Source organism: Mytilus edulis, chromosome 14 (genome assembly GCF_963676685.1).
Source record: "Mytilus edulis chromosome 14, xbMytEdul2.2, whole genome shotgun sequence".
NCBI classification, from domain to species: domain Eukaryota; kingdom Metazoa; phylum Mollusca; class Bivalvia; order Mytilida; family Mytilidae; genus Mytilus; species Mytilus edulis.
The window spans coordinates 35317336-35341452 of record NC_092357.1 but is presented as its reverse complement, the minus strand read 5'-3'; the positions used below and the strand labels follow the sequence as shown (position 1 = coordinate 35341452).

Here is a 24117-nt window from a genome sequence, read left to right as displayed (position 1 = left end):
CAACAATCAATCAATCAATATTTTCTTTGATACTTTTTTTAATACTTTAATTTTGAAAGCAGTACTTTGTATGACAAAACTTTAGACTGGTCTTTTTAACAATCCTCTATGATTATAATTTTTAATTACTAAGAATATACTGTGAAGTCCCAACCTATTTGGCATTCAATATTAATAAGAAACTGACCATTCCAGATAATGAACTTTTGTTACATTTTAGATAAAGAAATTATGATATTGTGCCATATATCCCTGTATTGAACCTCTTTCCTATTTATTGACATGTACTAGGTAACTGACCAATGCATTGACCACCAGACCAGTGATTGACCAGTCTGGCCAGAATCTCAAGTTGATCCAGATCAAGAAGTATTGGGGATTATCTCACCTATTAACAAGTGGTAAGTCTGTTTTATTAATTGTCAATATTTACTTTGAATGTATATATATACAGGTAGAAAAATACAACTATTTATGAAATTATCTATTGATTAGCTAGTGGTCAGTTGGGGTCAAGTTTAACACTATGCTTAGGTTATGATGACCTCTGAATTGAACAAAGAAATTGGTCAAATAGAGGTGGGGTACATGTGTTTGACCATATAAGATTTATCTAAGGTTTTATTTGCATTTTTTTTTTAAAAGGAACACATTTTTTAATATTATCTTTTTTTAAAGTTTTTTTTTAAACAAATTTAAAAAAAAAAAAAAAAAAAAAAGTGCTGGAAACATATACATATATATATCCGGTTTTAAAATTGATTTTGTTTCTAAATTCAAAATTTTTGAACAGCATGATCACAAAAGATTTTTTTCAGGCAACCAGCATATTAAAATTGATATACCGCAGAGTCAGTGCAAAATTTGCAAATAGACAGCAACATACCAACACAAAAAAGAAAAGATTTCTGATAAATACAATCTTTGATGAGGGTGGTAAAGGGTTATATTGTTGCAACATGTTTTGCTATTTTTGTTTCACAAGGTTCTTTATTCACTGTGTTTCGTGAAATTGGTTAAAAAAAATATCACAAGAAATTTTTAATCGATCGTTCATCGTGAAATGGCATTTTATTTTGTGTTCTTCCATGCAGATACCTCTTACACCAATCATAATATCATTACATTTAGTATTTTATTTTATCATTTTACAAATTCAATTATGCTCTTCAGCAAAATTGCATGTCTCCATCTTATGTGCTGAATTAAATTCTGATCGCAGTGTAGGGTTTATGAAACCAACCAGTTTTGTGATTATTTCTGTTAAAGACTATAGAATACATTATAGATTATCCCTTTATTTTATTTTTATGACTGTGACAAAAAGTGCAGTAGAAGAGCCATTTTTAATTGTTTAATTAAAAAGCCAGGGACCTCAAATTCTTCACACTGAGGCTTATACCCAATCTCTGACTTATTTAAGGGGTACTTTTTACCTAAAAAGTCAAATCTACTGGACCTGATTAAATTGTTTAACCCCTGTGCTACATATTGTAACTGCAAAACTAACTGGACTATTTTGAATAGTTGGCACTCGCAAAATACAGTCAATGCAGGATTTGATGGTCACAAATACAGTTTAAATGGTGAAACATTGAGCCTGTTGAGTCAGTAATATAGCAGTCCTAAATTCCCTGACTTTCATCCCAGACAGCTAAAATTGGGACCTTCCTATCGTACTATTTGTTCATTTGTTCTGAAGATGCATGAAATATAATTGCCATTGGACATTAAGCAACTATTAATTAATCAACCAATAAATGACCATCAACCATTCCTGAACTATGGTGTATTTTGTTAATTTACGTTTTATGATTGAGTTAAGTCTGCCAATTGATATTTTATCGTGTGTTTTTCTATGTTGTGATGTTATGCTATTGTTTCAGAAAAAGGGAAGAGGTTTGGTACCATTAAAACGTTTAATCCCGCTGCAAATGTTTGCACCTGTCCTAAGTCAGGAATCTGATGTACAGTAGTTGCATGTCGTTTGTTACTGTAATTTATATGTGTTTCTCGTTTTTTATATAGATTAGACCGCTTGTTTTCCCATTTGAATGGTTTTACACTAGTAATTTTGGGGCCACTTTATAGCTTGTTCGGTGTGAGCCAAGGCTCTGTGTTGAAGGCCGTACATGGACCTACAATGGTTTACTATTATAAATTGTTATTTGGATGAAGAGTTGTCTCATTGGCACTCACACCATATCTTCCTATATCTATATATAATCCAATGAAAACAAGTGTTACATTTCACATTGATTCATATGGATCAATTGACACAATTGCGGACCATCTGCCAAAAAGTTACTATAGGACAACATGAAAGAGAAATTTATTAAGGACCATTTGTATACTGCAGTCTGCCCTGAAATCTTTTGCACATTTCACTTCAAAAACTGAGACACTGTAATTCTCCTGTGATTTATGTACAACCAATTGTTTTTAATTTTTTCACTGGCTTATAAAAGTACAGAGATATACATGCATGTGGTATGATTGCCAATGAATAACTAGCTACCAAAGTTTTAATAAATGAAGTAGATATAAGAAAGTATACTGTACGGCCTTCAATTATGAGAAAAAACCCATACCATTATGACATAGACTTTCATAGAGACATTGGTTTTGGCACATACTGTATATGGACCTCCTTGTTCTTTAATACTGAATATAGTAACAATTGTATATTTAAGGTCATTATAACCTATAATTTGTTTGTGACGGGAGCACCTGAGATCAAGCCCTTTTTTGGTGGTGTTTGTGTTGCTCCGTTTTCCTTATTGTGTTTTGTGTATTGTGTATCTTTCATCTCTCTTTTATAAGTCCAAAAAATAAAATGAAAATGAAATGTTAGGAGAGTGTCAAACTCTGATTTTCTATTTCATATAAATATCTACAACTTAGAGGTAAAAGGTATATATATGTAATGCAAAAAATAAATGCTGGGTAGTTTGCTTAAAATTTAAAGCTTAAAAACGAAAAAGAAAAACTTTTGGAAAATAAACTTATTTTCAATATTTTTTATGAAAATTTCTATAATAGTTTTTAAATTAATACTAGGACATGTTAAAAGTAACAAAAATACTGAACTCAGAGTATTTTAAATAGTCAATGGATTTTGAGCATTTTCAACACATTTAAATAGAAATTAATTCTGTAAGCAAACTATATGTACTGGATCTTTCTCTTTAACCATGTCAATTGTCAGTTTAAAATACAGTAAAATCCACATTCCCAACAGTTAGTAGACTATAAGAAATCTTAGAGAGATAACGAAGCTGTCATTACAATAATTAGTTAAGTGGCCATTGCTGTCAGTTTAGGACATTCGTTTGTCTTCTCCTTGTCTAATTATAACTTCTGACAGACTTTATTTTATTCTTAGAGATGTTGACTACATTTATCATGTTTTTCAGTAAATACTTGATTTTCTTAATAAACTTCCCTAAAATTATCAATTTGAGGGATAACTTCTGACAGAATTTTATAATTTTCATCTTAAAGATGTTTAGGACACTTATCAGTACAATACTTACTTTTCTAAATAATATTCAAAAAAATATCAATTTGTGGGTGAATAATCTTTATATAAATAAAGATGCTTTTTATTTTTACAAGATAAAAAAAACGGTGGCTGGCATATGAAAAATATGGGATCAACATTAAAAAGATAAGATTGTTCAAGATTGATTTTGACATTATTAAATTTATCTTGAATTTCTGTTGTTTAAATGTTGTTAAAAAATGCAATCTTCAGATGAACTTTTGAAATATTACTCTCAAAAAAATCAAATAGCCTGTTATAGTTTTTTTGGACTAGAAACATATGTTTTATTTCACATCATAAACATGACACAATAATGTAATTATATCTTTTGTTTCATTCAAATGTCTTACTTGTGTATTCAAATATTTCATCATTATCAAACAGTAGCTAATCAGATATAGGCTTTGTCTGTCTGGCTTAAATTATCAATTAACATCACAATCTACTCATTTCCTCACAAAAGTAGTGAATTTATTTCTATTTTACTGCCAGATAAAACTGATTTTATCTTTATTTTATTGAAACAGCATGTTCTAATTTGACTGATATCTTCAACAATCAGTCAGTCACCTCTAATAAATGTGCAGATCTTCTGAGGTTAGCTGAATCAGACAGAATATTAACACCTGGTTTATTTCTGAGGTACAATATATGGGTTCTGTAGCATATATCTGCTTATTATATTGTTTGGTAAGAGTTATTGCCCTTATTTGTCGAATAAATGTGCAGATCCTCTGAGGTTAGCTGAATCAGACAGAATAACACCTGGTTTATTTCTGAGGTACAATGTATGGGTTCTGTAGTCTATATCTGTTTATTGTCTTGTTGGGCAAGAGTTATTGCCCTTATTTGTCTAATAAATGTGCAGATCCTCTGAGGTTAGCTGAATCAGACAGAATAACACCTGGTTTGTTTCCTGAGCCAGTGAGGTACAATATATGGGTTCGTAGTCTGAAACAGAATAATTTGCTTGTTGGGTAAGAGTTATTGCCCTTATTTGGTTTAGAAAATTTGTATAGTCTCATTGCAAAATCACACCTGGCTAAATTATTTCTGAGTTACATACATATACAATATAAGATTTCTGCTGTCTGAAAATTAGTTTTGTGTTTGTCAAGAGTTATTTCCCTTATTTGTGTTTTTCAAATTTTATATTTTTGTCACATCTAAGCTATGAAATGATCTGACTTATATCTTAGGTACAATATATGGATTCTGTAGTTTATATTTTAACAAGGCATACCAAAATGATAAATTTAAGCTCGTATGGGAAATGGTTTAGTTTGAGGTACAAAATATGGATTCTGTAATCTGTATCTGAAAGGCCAGTTGATTTGCTTATTTGGTAAGAGTTATTGCCCTTACTTGTGGTCAGAATATTTTCATATTCTCATATTCTCATTGAAAAATCGCACCTAGATTTTCTCTGGGGTACAATGAATATTGGAACAGGGCATGTACGTGAACCAATAATTTCTAGCTTAGCTTCTTGTCTTCTTTTTGGTAAGAGTCAATTCCATTCTTGGAGGTTTACCATATCTAACAAAATGTGACAACTGACTAATTTCTTGGGTACAATATGCAGGTCATGTAGTCTGTACATGAACAGGGCATGTCAGACAGATAAGTTTACTTGTCTGGTAAGAGTATATCCCTTGTGATAAACTATTTTTTCCAGTATGTTCATTTTCATCACATCACAGCTATGAAGTGACCTGGCTTTTCTCTGAGGTCCAATATATGGATTGTGTAGCCTGTATTTGAACAGTGCATAAAAATGAGCAAAGAATTTGACTCATAAGATTAATTTCTTGTCTCATTTTTAGGAAGAGTTATTTCCCTTATTGTGTTTGGCAAATTTTTAATAGAGCGGACAACCATATACATTTTGGGGGAGAGGGAGAAGGATTTTAATTTTTTTTAAAGACAAATGTTTCTTTTAACCTTTTGCTAGGTCAGCTTATTTATTTCAGTAGTAAAGTATAGTAGAGTAAATTTACATGACAAGTTAGGGAAACAAGGCAGTACCCCTGTCTCATAGCTTCGTTTAGTAATGGTAGAAACCACCGTTGCTATACATATAATGGTGGATAAAACCTTTGTTACAAAAGCAATGTTAACATATGTTCTTTATAATTGTTGACAGGCAAATAGGTAAGAACTGAACAAAAATAATCTTGTCCAATCAGTATGAAAACGAATATTCTGCTCCATAAAATATAGGAAATAATAGGGTTCAAAATTGAATATGACCAACTCTCTAATAGATCATAACCTTCAGCTAGCAAAATGTGTTGGATTATAAATTTTCAATGATATTTTAAAAACTCAATGTAGTATACATAATATTCTTGACCTTCAAATCATTGGACTTCATAACAGCAAGATTTATTTGATCAAGAAAACATAACCATAAGTTTGCAAAGATGTTGGAAATTATAAAATTTCAATGATATTTTTAAACTTGATGTAGTCTACAGAATGTCCCCGACCTGAGAGTCCTTGAACTCCATAAAAATATTATGTATTTGATTAAGAAATCATAACTGTCAGTTTGCAAAGACATGAAAGATGTTGGATGATAAAATTTCAATTACATTTTTAAAATCAGTGTAGTCTACAGAAAAATCCTGATTTGAAGTCTATAGACTGCACAACAAGAAGATTTATTTGACCATGAGTAATCATAACCATCAATTTGTAAAGACAAGAAATATGTAAAATTATAAAATTTCAATGATATTTTTAAACTCAGTGTAGTGTACAGAATATCCGTGACCTCTAAGTCCTTGAAACTTCATAACAACAAGCAGTAAATCAAAAGTGATGTATTTGATTAAGTTATGTTTTTCTAGTATAAACAATGTTGATAAAACAGTCAGATAAGATGCAATCAACACAACAGAGTTATCATGGTTATTGATGTTTAACTTTCTAAGACTTCTCAAGAAGGAAATTGGAAAAAAAGTTTGCATGATAATATTATTGTGCTGGTTGTATAATTTTATAATTCTATATAATTGCAACTGTGTTTTATACAACATTGAAACATTGAAATGATCAATAGATTTAAAGAGGAGTTTATAAAATTGCAAGAGTTGCATTTCTAGTTTAAAAATTAAAATCTATGAAAATGTGCAATTTGTTCAACTCGATGTGTTTCCGTTTGTTGAAAATCAGTGTACTCTGATACATGTATTCAAAATACAATAGAAAATAACTATCATAAAAAAATTCTCATAAAAGGTGAAAATAATATTCCATTGGAAAAACATTCTCCTCAGAGTGAAGTTGCCCCTAATATACCTTGAAATATCAAATGCTCATTTCTTTACACAATGTTAAGAAAAAAGAAGAGAACATCCCTTTCAAGCAGTACTGTATTTCAAAGCATGTTTGTTATAATAATGAGAAATACTTTTACAAATATGTCACATTCCAAATAGAATTATCAGGTTTTTCATTAATGAAGCTGTCATTAAACGGGGTTATTTTTAATAAAAACTTGGGATTCCAATAAATGGATTGACGTATCAGATAGAGACTTCATAATAAGAGTTGTCAGATGCAGATAGACTAAAACATGTAAAAGAAAGAAGATATTGGCAAATCTCTTTGAAGTGAAAATGGAACTATTAATGGAAAACATACATGGGAGGTTTGCACAAGGATATACAGATGTTGAAACTATGAAAAACGGTTGTCAGTAAATTCAGAAACTTTTGCATGTATTTATTATTGCAATTTTGGAAGAAAAGCCAAAAATAAGATATTTATTTATTGTGATTTTGGAAAAATCCAAATACATTTAAATCATTGTTGTACATTGTATATGTATAAATATCTGAATGCAAATTCTAAATATTGCAATACCCTCTCAGCAAGTTGCATTGTTCACATCTATAAGAACCTCACCATAATTTCTGAATTTACAGTAACAGAAAATCAGACCTGAAACATTGGTTAACATTTTATATTTATTTCAAAAGGAAAATAAAAAGGGACCTCAAAACTTATAAGATGAAGCCCAAAGAGATCGCCAAAATCATGGGCAAAAATTTACAAAAAGGACAAAAAAGAAAAATTACAATCTATAAAACCCTGCATAAAATTAACTCACTGTGCATACAGTTTTATTTAAATCAGGGGCAGATCCAGCCATTTTAAAAGGGGGGTCCCAACCCAGAGTAAAGGGGGAGGGTTCCAACTATATGCTCCCATTCAAATGTATTGACCAGCCAAATAAAGGGGGTTCCAACCCTCGGAACCCCCCTGGATCCGCCACTGTAAATGATAATGGTGAATAAGGTGAGGTACAAGTTTTCTTTCAGTTGACCAACTTTTGATCTAATTACTGTAAATTTAGTAGTGTATTTTCACTTAATTTTATTGCAACAAACTTGTTCCTTCTGTTTTATTTTTACATTTTCAGATATATATCCATTAGATTGAAAAGTTCTTTCTTTGACTGTGCATAATCCTAAAGGCTTTGCCTGTGCCTATCCTAAAACTTTCACTGCGCTTAGTAAAGACTTTAACTGTGCTTATCCTAAAGGCTTTGACTGTAAAATTGAGAATGAAAATGGGGAATGTGCCAAAGAGACAACAACCCGACCATAGAAAAAAACAACAGCAGAAGGTCACCAACAGGTCTTCAATGTAGTGAGAAATTCCCGCATCCGGAGGCGTCCAAATGTGCTTATCCAAAAGGCTTTGACTTTGCTTTATATCATAAAGGTTTTGCCTGTGCTTATTCTAAAAGATTTGACTACAACATGTACTTATCCTATTTTAAGGTTTTGACTGTGCTTATCCTAAAGGCTTTGACTGTGCTAATCCAAAAGTCTTTGACTGTGCTTTATATCATAAAGGTTTTGCCTGTGCATATTTTAAAAGATTTGACTACAACATGTGCTTATCCTATTTTAAGGCTTTGACTGTGCTTATCCTAAAGGCTTTGACTGTGCTTATCCAAAAGGCTTTGACTGTGCTTTATATCATAAAGGTTTTGCCTGTGCTTATTTTAAAAGATATTACTACAACATGTGCTTATCCTATTTTAAGGCTTTGACTGTGCTTATCCAAAAGGCTTTGACTATAGTGCTTTATATCATAAATGTTTTGCCTGTGCTTATTCTAAAAGAATTGACTACAACATGTGCTTATCCTATTTTAAGGCTTTTGCTGTGCTTGTCTTAAAGGCTTTGACTGTGCTTATCCTAAAGGCTGTGATGGTGCATATCAGAAAGGCTATGCCTGTGCATATCAGAAAGGCTTTGGCTGTGCTTGTCTTAAAGGCTTTGACTGTGCTTATCCTAAAGGCTTTGATGGTGCATATCAGAAAGGCTTTGCCTGTGCATATCAGAAAGGCTTTGACTGTGCTATTAGAAAGGCTTTGACTGTGCTATCCTAAAGGCTTTGACTGTGCTTATCCGAAAAGCTTTGCCTGTGCATATCCAAAAGGCTTTGCCTGTGCATATCCGAAAGGCTTTGCCTGTGATTATCCTAAAGGTACAGACTATATATGCTTGTCCTAAAGGCTTTGATAGTGCTTAGCCCAAAGGCTTTGACTGTGCATGTCCTAAAGGCTTTGACTGCTTATCCTTAAGGCTTTAACTTTGATTAATATCTTAAAGGCTTTACAACCTTTGACAATATCATTTAATTTTTTTTACCAAAATTGCAGATAAGCAGAGTTAAATATTCTCCTTATAAAGATAAATAGTTGATCTGGCATAAACAGGAATTATTTAGAAAACGATTCTTTAACTACAGATTTATCTGAAAAAGACACAGAAGGATTAATTGATGTTCTACTGACTTAAGTCATTGAACTGTTTTGACAATGTTTGTCTTTGAGACTACAATCTAATTAGTTCCTACACAAAGCGTCAATTAGAAATGTCAATCACTATCAGAGAAATCATTTACCGCTACAACATAATCTTCTTTGTGTACATACTGAAGTTGTATGTGCCTATTCTAAAGTCTTTGACTGTGCTATCCTAAAAGCTTAGACTGTACATGCTTATCTTAAAGGCTTTGATTGTGCTTATCCTAAAGACTTTGACTGTGCTTATCCTAAAGGCTTAATTTTTAGACATTACCAATTAAAAAATGTTTTACCAAAATTGCAGATAAGCAGAGTCCAATATACTCCTTTTAAAGATAAATAGTTGATCTATATAATAGTCAGATTCCATTTAAGGAATTATTCAGAATGATTCTTTAACTACAGAAAAAGACGCAGAACAAGCAGAACAATAATCGATGTTCTACTGACTTAAGTCATTGAACTGTTTTGACAATGTTTGTCTTTGAGACTACAATCTAATTAGTTCTTACACAAAGCGTCAATTAGAAATGTCAATCACTATCAGAGAAATCATTTACCACTACAAACATCAGCTTGTATTCAAATCAACTACTTTTTCATATTTATCAATAGCCACAATAGTCATATTTACTGCAGAGTCAATACCCAAGTATAATAGGAACAAATCTCTAGTGGAATCGACAATATTGAAATTCTAAATTGATATAAACTAGGAATGATGGGAATATGTCCCAATGGATTGTTTTTGTATTGTATTAATACAGACGTATACATTGGTTGTGGTTTTAGATGACCACTGGTCAGACTGCATTATAGACTTTGCTGAATTTGTAATTTACTTATGTACTTGAAAAATCAGAATGTTTGTGTTGAAAATGCAGTTTACATGTACTTGTAATATTTGAGTTATTCTAGTGCCTTTGACAGTTTTTCTAATTTGTGATTCATATTTTAAATTTTGGATACATTATTGCTACAGTTTTCTTAATCATTATACATGTAACATATTTGGCATCTAGATGGTAAAGTTTTGCCAATTTTTGCCATTTTTTTTTCTAAATTTACCCCCATTTCATGAATACATGTATTATAACATAGGCGGATCCAAGGGGGGGGGACCCTTTCATGGGAAAATTTGGTTGATTATATAGGGAATTATTGAAGCATGACTGGAGTGCCCCCCCCCTTAGGTCAGTCAGCGGGCCCCCCTTAGGAAAAATTCTGGATCCGCCACTGTTTAAATTAATGAAAAAGGCATATTCAGAACAGAATTAAACTGCAAAGGTTTATTAAAAATCATAAATTCAATATTTAATTCCGCAAATAAAAGACAATTTTGAATTTCTTTCAACATTTTAGAGTTCCCGAAATCTCCTGGGTAGGCCCTTCATAAAAATCTGATGATCCTTTCTCCTATTTCTATGCATGATACCAAAATTGTGTCGGTTGCCATTGTAAAGTTTTTAAGAACTCTGTATATATATGGCCCCAAATCATTCCTGCTCCTTCATATTTTGCAAGTTAATAAATTCATGTGTTAGATTAAAGTTTTTAAGAAATAAAGCCAAGCTTTTTTATTCACACATCTGTCTGAAATAAAAGTAATTTAAAAATGCTTCTGTTATTGTCTTGAATAACTAACCAGCCTAGGCTTGGGTCAATACTTTGGGAAATTATAGACAAACCTCATGTGGTATCCACTATATTGAAACTGTAAATTGAATATAGATATAGACACAGCTGGAAACATCCCTTTGTGGAAAATTCTAGTCACATATAAAACAAACATTGTATTAAAACCTCAAGTGAATTTGTTTATCATACACTGAGTTAAACCTTGAATAAACAGTGTGTTCTAGACTGCCAATATTTTTTTTTATTTTTTTCTAGGTAGATAATTCAGTGGGAAGAAAGGGTTATATTTTAATAAGGATGTGGATGTATGCTCAATTATATGCAACCTTACTGCATACCTTCAGCAATGATAAAAAAACCATATTGTATAGTCGCCCAAAGAGTTCTCAAAATATTGTTCACCGAGGTGGTCTTTTGAGGAAAATCTGCTGGTCCTCACTTATTATTTCTATAACAAAGTACAAAATTTGAATTGCTCCTATGCATATTTTAGTGGATAAAACCTTTTCTAGAGCTCTGTGGCTTAAGGCCCAGAGATGAAAAATATGAAATGATTCAATTGAGGAAACATTGAAACAGTCAACAGCATAGTTTCAAACAAAACAAAAAACAAATATATTGACAGAGAATTACAAACAAAAACCATAAATATATTTATTTTACTGAAACTCGAATATTGAATAATTAACTGTCTTTAGAAAGTTATAGTTATGGAACAAAAATTTTAGAAAAATCTGCTGCTTTGAGTCTAACTCAATGCCCTTAAATGTTTTTAATTACATTTCTCCTCCAGATTTGTGTAGAACAACGAGATGTCCGTTATTTTTTTGTAATTTATGTTATAGTGATAACAAAAATCACTTAAAAGTAACTAAAAGATTTGTATCAAATCATTATCTGACGAAAACTCAATTCCATTTCACAAATACAGTATTTAAACCAATATAAAGTCCATTTACCCATACCACATCATAAATATTTAAATATTTTAATCATGGTAACTGCCCCATTATAGTAATCGTCACAGACCACAAATCGTTGGAATTGTAAATATTTATTAAGTTTCCCCAGCCATGATGGTTATTATTCCGATGACCAATACATAAGCGATTGATTTTTCTACGAGTAGTTTTACAAGTGTTATAATGTAGTTTTCCATCAATCGTATTATACAAAGATTTATGGTAAGTATCATGTCTTGTTTTTATTTGTTAAGTTTTCTGAAGTTGATATATATTGTTTAATTTTCTATTGATACTGATGGAGTATCACAATTAAGATTTTTTAATTGGATTTATTTCAAGCTTACTGTAACATGCACTAAAACAATATATATTTGTGAAATAATTAAGTACAAAACTGATTTCAATTTTTGTTGTAATAAATTAATATTACATCTAGATGAAAGATTTTGGATATTGAGCTAAATGTAAAAAGATTCTGATTTTTTTTAACATGATAGAAATTATTTATAATTAGTGGAAATTATATTTAGGAAATATACTTAAGTGTTTATTTTCATATAAATGCCTTTTCATACTTGTAACTAATTTGCAAAACTTACTGAGCAAAAAGGGGAGTGTGGTACATGGAGTAATTACAATTAAACCATATTTAGAAAGAAAAAAATATATATCAACATGGCTTATAGAAAAATATTTGCAATTTCAGTCCACAATTTAAGTAAGTAAATAACTGTGGATTCATTTTTTTTTGTGCATGGTTATTAATTTGGTAGAACAAAATGTGTAAGGAAAAATTGTATTGTCATTGACAGTTAAATTGGATCTTTAAAAACATTATCCCCAGAATGCATTAGATTTTAAACAGCAAATTATAATTAACATGTATAAAAAATACAACTGACAAGATAGTTTTTATTTTGCCTTTGTTAATTCCTTTTGATAATGGCAATATTTCCTTTTTTATACAAGTTTGCAGCAGTCAGTACTTTTTTCATGATATGGTCAATGGTCTATGCATATATCCCTATAAAACCAGTAGTTTATTCAGGATTGAGGAGGAAGGGGGTTGTAAAAACTGTTCCCCTTTGCTCGGAAAGAATATAATTTATTGCATAGATATTATTATGATTATCATATATAGTCTCCTACCCATGCAGCCCCTTTTCTCAAACCCTGAATTTCCCCCTAACAATAGATAAAAGAAGATGTGGTATGAGTGCCAATGAAACAACTTTCTCATCCAAGTCACAATTTGTAAAAGATGTAGACTGTATTATAGATCAATGTACGGTCTTCAACACGGAGCCTTGGCTCACACCGAACAGCCAGCTATAAAGAGCCCCAAAAATGACATGTGTGAAAACCAACTGTTTTATCTATAAAAATAAACAAGTTGTGAGAAACACTAATGAACCACATCAACAAACGACAACTACTGAACATCAGATTCCTGACTTGGGATAGGTGCAAACAAATCCAGCAGATTTAAACATTTTCATAGGTACCAACCTTTACAAGGCCCCTTTCTGAAACAATAGTGTAACATCACAACATAAAAATTACATCCCAGCTCCTTTGTTCTAACAGGGGTGATCTGAGCCGGATCACCCCTACCAGATCACCCCAGTTTGAGTTTCTTTGTTATGCATGCTTTCCTTTGTTCTGTAACATTTTGGCGGGAATGTCAAATCAACTATAAAACTTATAATTAATCATACGGAAAAGACTTTCTATCAAAATTCACGTAGAAAAAATCCAGTGTATATGCTGGGATTCGAACTCAAGACCTTTAGCATATCAAGCCACGACACATACCACTACACAAGGACAACTGGATACGAATTAATAGTAATTTGACATACTTAAAGGAAGCAAGATTATTTTATAAGTGGGGCGAGTTGTCAAACCTTTATGCAATGGGGTTTAAACCTTTTTCGTTAATAACATGAATAAGTGAGTTTTCAGACAGATTGTTCAATTTGATTTTACACTTTTTAAAAAGTGGGACGAGTCTATAAACAAGAGTGGGGCGATTTTTTTTATAAAGTGGCGATATAGTGTGGGCTGATTGGCAAGTGGGGCGAGTTGACATTATTTGATATCTACTCATCGTGTTTGAGGGTCATTAAGGGTATACATCATATAGTAATATATAAAGTATATTATAATGGTTGTGTGGCATTCTAAACTAGATTTTATGAATTGTAAATGGTTTTCCGTCTAATCTAAAACAGCTGGGATGTAAAATAGTTATCCCATTCGGACTTAGTGTGTCAGTGTTAGATCACCCTCTGGCCTCCGGCCATCGGGGTGATCTTACACTGACACACCGCGTCCTTATGGGATAACTATTAAAGACACACTATAAAATATCAATTGAAATGGCTCGACTCAATCAAAGACATATAAAGCCTTGCAGCTATGGCATAATAGTGTTAGTCAAGAGTTGAACCAGGAAGTGTTAATTTTTTACCTGAGTACATTTGTAGTTAGAAGACATTAATTAGCCCCACAGGAGCTGGACACAGGATAATAACTAAACCAATTAAACCATAAAATGCCAACCTATAATCAATTTTCGTAAAATACAAAACCGTTAATTGTTTTTCACAATTTTGTAATGGACATAGATAGGTTTTTATTAAATTGATCAGGAAATATGACCACTTAAATGAAGAAATTTTATTGGTATTTTATTAATTAAGTGGAATTAAATTGAAATGGTAGCTAGCAGGATTAAATTTGAAATGGAAGCAGAATTAAAATTAAAAGTGGAAATCTGAAATATATGTTACAAGAAAAACCTGCATGAGGAAAAAAAGGCTTTCTATACTTGAAAGTTCCTATCAAGAATATTAAATTTATATTACATTAAATAGTTACTATTTAGAATTTCCAATAGGTGCTTATTTATTTTATATCACTGGTTAAAATTCATGGAAATATTATACAAAAACAAAGTTTTAGGGGTATCTTAAAATCACCAAGTATGTTTATTCCTCTGTTTGTCTACATTATTCATAGATAGTTTGTCCATTGGCACAACCCCTCCCCAAATTGGATATTTATGAAAACTTGTAATTAAGGGGAGGTAATAAAATGATCTGGTCTGAAATATCCTTTAGTGAGTTCATTAAATAAATTATCTCCCCTGAAATCAGTGTGTAGCTTCTTATATTGTAAAGACAAGAAGTCATCCAAAAAATATAAGCTATCCTGAACGTCCTGATTATAACTTATCTCCCTTAAACAGTATACAGAAATATATCAGCTGAAGTTATCTCCCCTGTGGTGTTACTAGAGTGCAACATGTAAGTGTCTGTGACCTTTTGCTTGATTCAAAGGGTCATATAGTTGTCTGACACAAGCTAGGTAATATATTCATCAACAAAATTTATGATTTTTTTCACAATAAAGAATGATAAAATTACATTTTCTGACCTATCAAATGCTAAAAGGCATTTTATTTTGACATTAGTTATGAAATGATTATTCACACTGTAATTAATGTGAAAATAATGATAATTTTAGTTTATTATTGTCCCATTTAGATTTGTTTTGTTTAAGGGTATATATATCTACAGTTGGTTTGTTTTTTGCATAATAAATAATGTAATTTTGACCTTTGAATTGTATCTGCAAGGTTTTCTTTCAGTTAAACTCAGCCACTTTGTGTCTAGAAGGGAACTAATTGCTTTCAACTTCTTATTTCAAATGGCTTTCATTTATCTCTTCAACATCTATTGTGTATATAGTCTTGTGAGTTAAGTTGTAAAACTAGTATAAAAATACAGGGACTTGGTTTCCTTTAATGTCTGAATTTTTTTAAGGAATGACTGGTGTTTTTTCTGTAAATCAGGAAATATTTTGAATAGACGTCACAGAAAAATATATTACAGTCAGTCCTTATAATTTAATTCTAACTTCCATTTTTAAGGAGTAAATCATAAAAATAAAACCGTCTCAGTCTCAGGACAAAATTATGTATATGAGCTGATAGACAAAAAACTTTCAGACAACCATAAGACTTTATGTTACATCCCAAATTAGATTATCTAATTGAAGAAAAGCCATATTCATTTTAAGGATTAGGGTTCAATTACCCAGGGTCAGTATACAGAGCAATCTGTTACTTTTATATTCAGAGTTTGAAGGTCAAGGTCAATACCTTATTAATTAATGGATACAGACTTATAATTTTTTTTTTATTAGATTTATAGAGGTCTTGAATTTTAAGGTCTAACATGTACAAATAAGGGGTCATTTAGGTTCATTCCATAGCCCAATTGCATCCTTCAATATTTTGAGGAACTAAAAAATATGTCAGATGGTTTTTAATATAGCGGGACAAAAAATCCTTTTGGGGCACACCAGGCACCCCACACAGTTCCATGTATACATGAAAAGAAAAAATGTATTAAAAAACTTTTAGAGACAATATTCTGTAAAAATACAGTCCTTATTTGAACATTTAAGAAAATGCCATTGAACTTTCATGTTTATCAAATAACTACTGGATTTTATTCACCTTTATATATATTAATACATTCATTACAAGACTGAGAGATAAAAAGTGTCACACATATAACATGGACAATCATAAAGTCATATATAATGTATAATAATGAATTGTCAAAGTATTCTTGGTCAGATCTACTGGACTTGTATATTGTAACGCTCCAGGTCAGATGGCAGACCTACGTGACCTGTCCCATGTCCAGACCAATGTTCTTGATATCTGTACAACATTTATCAATGTTTATGGCTAAAATTATAGCATGTATATTGTGTATATTGCTGGACTATTCAGTTGTATATCATTTATGGCTAGTATTCTATTATGTCGGAGGGTCTAAATGGAAGGGGTTGTGTTGTGTCTCTGTATTTTTCATTTTTTGTATGACCATATTGGCCCTTAAATTTCTTGTCTGTAAATCCAGTCCAGACCCCAAGTAATTTAGTAGTCCTTGGTCAGATCTACTGGACTTGTATATTGTAACGCTCCAGGTCAGATGGCAGACCTACATGACCTGTCCCATGTACAGACCATGTACCACCTATCTGTATAACATTTATGTATATTATTTCATCATTTAGGTTGTGTATATTGCTTGTAACATTTATGGATAGTTTTGTATCAAGAAGGAGGGTCTGAATGGAAGGGACTTCTCATTTCTGAATTCTTCATTTCGTATGACCATATTGGACCTTAAATCTCTTTTCTGTAAATCCAGTCCAGACCCCAAATATACTTGGTCAGATCTTCTGGACCTATGTGACCTGTCCTATGTACAGACCATGTACCTCCTATCTGTATAACATTTATGGATAAAAATTCTATCATGTAGATTGTGTATATAAGACTGTTAAGTTGTATAACATTTATGGCCTAGTTTTCTATCAAGGTCTTGATGGGATGGTCATTTTTTATGACCATTATAATAATTGTCCCACTTCTCTCTTTATCTGTAGACCCCTAATGTAGATTGTGTGTATTGCTGGACTGTTGAGTTGTTTAACATTTATCTATCTTCTCAGTCATGTACAGCATATAGTTGATCTTTCTTTTTCTTCCAAGTAAGAGACCAAATTACTTTGTGCAGTGTCAGGATGATAGTCCCAGCTTTGACTGATGATATATTTGTAGTCCTTTATATATTGGCAAACTCCAGTATAATACTGATAGACAGAGGCGGATAAATAGGGGGCCCAGGGGGTTCTGACCCCCTATTTTTTGGGGAAAAATTTGGTTGCTTATATAGGGAATTACTGAAGCATGACTCGAGCGTGCCCCTTCTTATATGGGTCATTTTCAAAAAATGTCGAATTTTCAGTACACCCATGCTAAAAGTTTTATTTCTAATGGAAATTTCAGTTGTAATGGTTTAAATGAAAGCTTGTCGGATTTGTGATTCAGAACATTAATAATAAACAAACCTTACATCTATTTTGATAAGATTAAACTGCATTTAAGGCCGATTTTGGGGGTATTTGTGTGCGTACATTGTCAGAAAAACACATTTCAAATGATTTTTTTTGATTTTCTGATCGCCTTGATATCTGCAAAAGAGACTTTTTAAGAACGTTAATTATAATTCTAACGAAAAATCGTAGCTTCTTTATCATTGTATGTAACAGATTATCTACAAACTAAATTCAATCAGCGTACAGGAGGTTCATGTCTATCCTGTTACCGCTACTTAAATCAGTCGTTAAATTATTCTCCCTATGAATATTGAATCAGTCAGCGTTGATTTCAAAAATGCAAAGTAATCTTTACATTTAAAACGCCTCGTTTCTTGAACGACAGTGTAGAGAAAAGAAATTTCAAGACATTTAGTGAAAAAAATAGAGCATACTTTTTTTCATGTCTATGCTGTTACCGACCATTTTGATTAATTACACTAACAGTATGGTTGTAAAAAGTGCAATAACGTGTTGGAAACCAAATTCACAATAGAAAACCATAATCACTTCACCAAAGGGAGTAGTTATTTCACAACAGAAATCAAAAACGAAGAAATTTGTCTATCCTGTATGTATGTATGTATGTACTGGTAAATGCCTCCGATATCCGAAGAACCCCTCGAAAGCTGCGAGGGTACAGTGGCATCCATGTACACTCCCTAACGGGATTAATGGAGATGTGTCACTAACGTATATTTATACGACAATTATTTTTACAAGGACAACCAATCCCCACCCAATTCAACACAAAGGGAGTGCTAGGACACCGGGAAGTCTGTTATTGTGGTGGAGGAAGCCGAAGTACTCGGAGAGAACCACCGGGCCACTCGGTGGAAACAGACAAACCAGAGAGATATCAGAAGATTGATCTCAAGGTCAAAGTAGGGACACTTTGACCAACCGAGGCCCCCAACGTACCCATTCTAGTTTAAACTCCGGTCTGGGTACCAGAGATGTGTGTGAGAGGGTGAAAATTACCCTTCTAATGTACTGAGATTTATGTCTATCCTGTTACTATGGTTGCTATGGTTACAGTAACAGGATAGACAATTATAGACAAACACGTCGTTAATTTTTTTATCTTAACATGTAGGTGGAAAACGAATGAAATATTTCATTGTTTGAACTCATCTTAAGGTTATAACGTCTTAATCTTCCCAATTAAACATTTGCAGGTGCAATACTGATATCGGTAACAGGATAGACAAAAAGGTAACAGGATAGACTTTTATATAGTGATATATCAGAAACGTACGTTCCTGTTACCAACGAAATAAAGAGAAAAGTAAATTAACTTATGAGGGATTTACTTGATGTTGGGTTTATTCGAAAGGGTGGAAAAAGGCCGAACAATATAAATTGCTATCTTAGACTTGCATTACTGGTGGTAATTTTTACAACCTTTGAAAACCAATTTTTAGAGCCATTTTTCAGTACAACCTAGAAAATTGGCAAATTAATCTATTATTTTACAGAATGAATATATATAGAAGTTTATTCTCTTGAAAACCATCTAATTGGTAACGTTAAACAAGCTTAACATTTTATCTAAACCTTTTCTTAATAACCCAAAATTTCTTTTGAAAATGGTAACAGGATAGACAAAATATTGTACCACCGATCAAAAAATGTTTCAAGATATTCTTGTATGACATCATTAAGATTGCATCTTTTAATATGTTGTTCTTAAAGTACTGTTTGTTTTGATTTGCTTATGTAGAGGGTTGTTTGAATAAGTAACTTTTAATAAATTTTTCAATTTCAAAATTCGACATTTTTTGAAAATGACCCATATAGGCAGTCTGAGTGAGCCCCCAATATGAAAATTTCTGGATCGCAGCCACTGATAGAGGGCATTACATGATGAATAGAGAAAAACATATAAATAAATTTGCATAAAATTGATCGAAAAAACTTTCCACTATTTTTACCATTATTGAGATTTGCATCCCTGGATCTGCATCTGCTCTTTACAACTATAGATGTAATGCTAACATGAATAGGACAAAAATTTCTGTGATCAGTATTTTTCCATTAAGTGTCAAACATTAATTTTCAAATACTAGCTTTAAATCTTATCTTTTTGGTTCATACCAATATTGACAAATATAGAAAAATATTTTAGACATTCATTGCTATTCGAGTCATGGTCAGTGATAGATCTAATGGTCAGTCTAATCCTCTGTGCTTGACCTTCAACGAGATTGTTGACCATTCTATATAATAGATTACCTTATGTCAAATAAATAACCTTAACCATATACTTTAAGATTAGAAGATTGACATATATACTTAGCAGTGTCAATGCTTTAAATGTTGTTAACCTCAATAAAAGACTCTTGAAAGGAAAGGGGCCTAATCAGGTGATTCCAACATAGTTTTAACGGATTTTGATTGGTTGCTATAAATTGATGCTTGATTAATATACTGTGTTATCACCAGATTGATTTAAATTTATCTTTATATTAGGCTTTGATCATTCTTCATGAAGGTAAATCCAGAAAAGTGATCACAAAAAACATGAAATTTATAAAGTGCTGTTTTCGTATCTTTTTATTATTTTGTGACAAAAAAGTTCAAAGTTTTCAGAAATTACAATTGCAATTCAACTCTGGCTATAGACTTGTATTTAAGGACATCTAATACATAATAGTTCCATAGCTTTGGTTAATGATATAAAAAATGTAACAGTTGCAATTAAACTTTGATCTTAGACTTATATGTGTAGTCATCTATTAGGTCATCATAAGTCCAAGCTTGGGATAATTTAAAATTTCTTAATGTCCAGTGGCAACCATTTCATGTAAAATACAAGGACACCTTTAGACTAAAACTTAAAAAAGAAAGTCATATACAAGGTAAAGCAATTGGTTGAAAGAAATATCTGTTTATTACTCATATTTGAATGCTGGGACAGTCGTATCGGCCTGTTATAGTATATTCCAGAATGGATCCATATGGTATCATGATCTTGCTGTTGAAAATCAGGCTTAGAATATATGAATAATATATGAAGCTGTTGACAGATAACCATTGCATGATGATTGACAACAAGTGCTGTTGATTCATCTGACTCCCACTCAAAACTATTTTTATATATTATAAACTGGAGGAATTACTACAGTGACTTGACTGTTAGTGTTGCTATCCACCAATTGCAACTCATTCAAAATTTTGACCAAATTGCAATTTGTTTTATAATATCAAATTGTTCAACTGGTCAGAATATTGAACAAATTGTTCAGTCAAAATGTGAAAGTGCAAGGTGATAAAATAAAATATACTTACAATCCTATAAGACTTTAACTCCACTTTAATGATGTTATTACTAATTTTTGTCTATCAATCTGTATAGTTATATTATAGCCATTACCATACTAAAGGTAAAATGTTTTATTTTGAATTGCTATAAAAATGTCCAAACTAAGCTTTTACATAGTTTTTCTTTCGAAAAGGATTTTATATTTATAAGAATCAGATATCATTTTAAATAATACATCATATATTCAGTAAAATACGTGTGAAATAACAATATGCTATTGATAAATTTCCTTGGGGAGATAACCTAAAATACTATTCTTTTGAATGAAGATTTTTTGAAACCAAAAAAAGATTATCTCCCCTTCCTACAAACATATTGCAATTTCACAAATATTTTACTGAATATGAAATGTTTTTATTCACATAATATAAGTCGTATAGGATTGTAAGTATGTTTTATTTTATCACCTTGCACTTTCACCACTTGACTGTGGTTTTCTACAGCAGTTGGTTCAAATTTCTGACCAGTTGAACTTGAACAATTTGGTTTAATAAAACAAATTGCAATTTGGTCAAAATTTTGCATAAATTGCAATTGGTGGATAGCAACACTTACAGTCAAGTCACTGTAACTGTTAAGGGTCTGGCATGATTCAGTGGATTCAATATTATTTGTGGAGTTACAATTTATTTTCTTGGAAGTTATTAGGTGAATGCATAAGACCTGCTTGCTGCATGAAATAAAGTCTTTGCAAACATGTCTTTTGGTCTCTGGTGGAATTTTGTTTCATTGCAGGCAATCATGCATACCACATTTCTTTATTTATTTTATGGTAATTTTTTTTATTTCAATATCTTTCTCAAAATGATTCAATTAATTACTTGTTGTCGAGCCTGCAACTTTTGTTGCAGAAAGCTCGACATAGGGATAGTGATCCGGCGGCGGCGGCGGCTACGGCGGCTACGGCGGCGGCGTTAGCTAACTTTTTAAAAGCTTTATATTTTAGAAGGTGGAAGACCTGGATGCTTCATACTTTGTATATAGATGCCTCATGTTACGAAGTTTCCGTCAGTCACATGTCCAATGTCCTTGACCTCATTTTCATGGTTCAGTGACCACTTGAAAAAAAAGTTCAAATTTTTTGTAATGTTGAATTCTCTCTTATTATTAGTAATAGGATAACTATATTTGATATGTGCGTACCTTGCAAGGTCCTCATGTCTGTCAGACAGTTCTCACTTGACCTTGACCTCATTTCATGGATCAGTGAACAAGGTTAAGTTTTGGTGGTCAAGTCCATATCTCAGATACTATAAGCAATAGGGCTAGTATATTCGGTGTATGGAAGGACTGTAAGGTGTACATGTCCAACTGGCAGATGTCATCTGACCTTGACCTCATTTTCATGGTTCAGTGGTTATAGTTGAATTTTTGTGTTTTGGTCTGTTGTTCTCATACTATATGCAATAGGTCTACTTTATTTGTTGTATGGAATGATTGTAAGGTGTACATGTCTAGCAGGCAGATGTCATGTGACCTTGATCTCATTTTCATGGTTCAGTGGTCAAACGACTCAAAGTTAAGTTTTTGAGTTTTGGTCTTTTTATCTAATACTATATGCCATAGGTCAACTATATTTGGTGTATGGAAATATTTAATGATCTTTATGTCAGTCGGGCAGGTTTTATTTGACCGTGACCTCATTTTCACGGTTCATTGCACAGTGTTAAGTTTTTGTGTTTTGGTCTATTTTTCTTAAACTATAAGTAATAGGTCAACTATATATGTTGGTTGTATAGAAGCATTGTTAGCTCTACATGTCTGTCTGGCATGGTTCATCTGACCTTGACCTCATTTTCAAGGTTCATTGGTCTTTGTTTAGTTATCGTGGTTAATGTTAAGTTTATGGTACAGTTGTTATAAAGCTTAGCTTTTTACATAGGACTATCAACATAATATCAATGATTAGTATAGAAGGCGAGACATTTCAGCATGTGCACTCTTGTTTTTATTTTTAATAAATTTTTCGAGACAAGTATTATAAACACCGGATTTCAAATGAAGTGAGAAGCCTAGTTGGCCTAGTGGACTAAGTAGTTACTACTTATAATCCCTAGCCTGGGTCAGCAAGGAGTCTAATGTGAGTTCAAACCCTGCTTGTGCTATACACTCTGCTCAATTGATTAAGATTTTCAGTTTTATTATTGAAGGTCAGTATTTTTTTCAGGCACTGCAGCTTCCTTCACTAATAAAATCTGGCCACTAGAAATAGCCCTAAAGTGGTGATTAATAGTGGCGTTAAAACACAGAAAAATTAAAATCAAATTCAAATAAAGTGAATAAACAATTATAGGCACTTTACATCCTTCAACTAGGAGAAAACCCTATACTGTACATGTATAAGTCAACTTAAAAAAAACCCTGAAATGAAAAGGTAAAACAATTCAATTGAGAAAACTAACAGCTGAATTAATATCAAAACAATAAAACATTCTTTCCTTTTCTGTATATAGTTACTAACAATAATTTTTTTTACTCTGATTGGATGCACATTGAATACCCTGACTAATTCTTCCTTTTTTTTTAGTTACTCACAAAACTATATTTTTTTTTACGTCCATCAGGTGCACAGTCAATGCCCCCAGCGTCCTTTGATGTTCATTTAAGTTAATGATCAGGGTCCAGATTCGTTCCAAGAAAAATTACAACATTATATGGTTTATGAGAAAAGTCTGTCATTTATAAAAAAATATATACAATTATTATGATAAATGATAACGTTGATGCCTATTTCTCAATATAATCACGGAGAATGATACACTGATTGAAGTATAACTTGATGTGGTGTAATTCTTTTTATGTTTTATTGGAACAGAGAATGATACTCTGATTGAAGTATAACTTG

General features: G+C 31.8%; 1 long non-coding RNA gene across 1 annotated transcript in view; it reads left to right on the top strand.

Moving 5' to 3' along the window:
- Positions 1–280: 280 nt before the first annotated feature.
- Positions 281–24117, top strand: part of LOC139503254 (uncharacterized) — a 45098-nt gene continuing 21261 nt past the window's right edge. The window contains exon 1 of the long non-coding RNA XR_011659073.1: positions 281–401. This is a non-coding gene — a long non-coding RNA (uncharacterized lncRNA). The remainder of the gene's footprint in view (positions 402–24117) is intronic.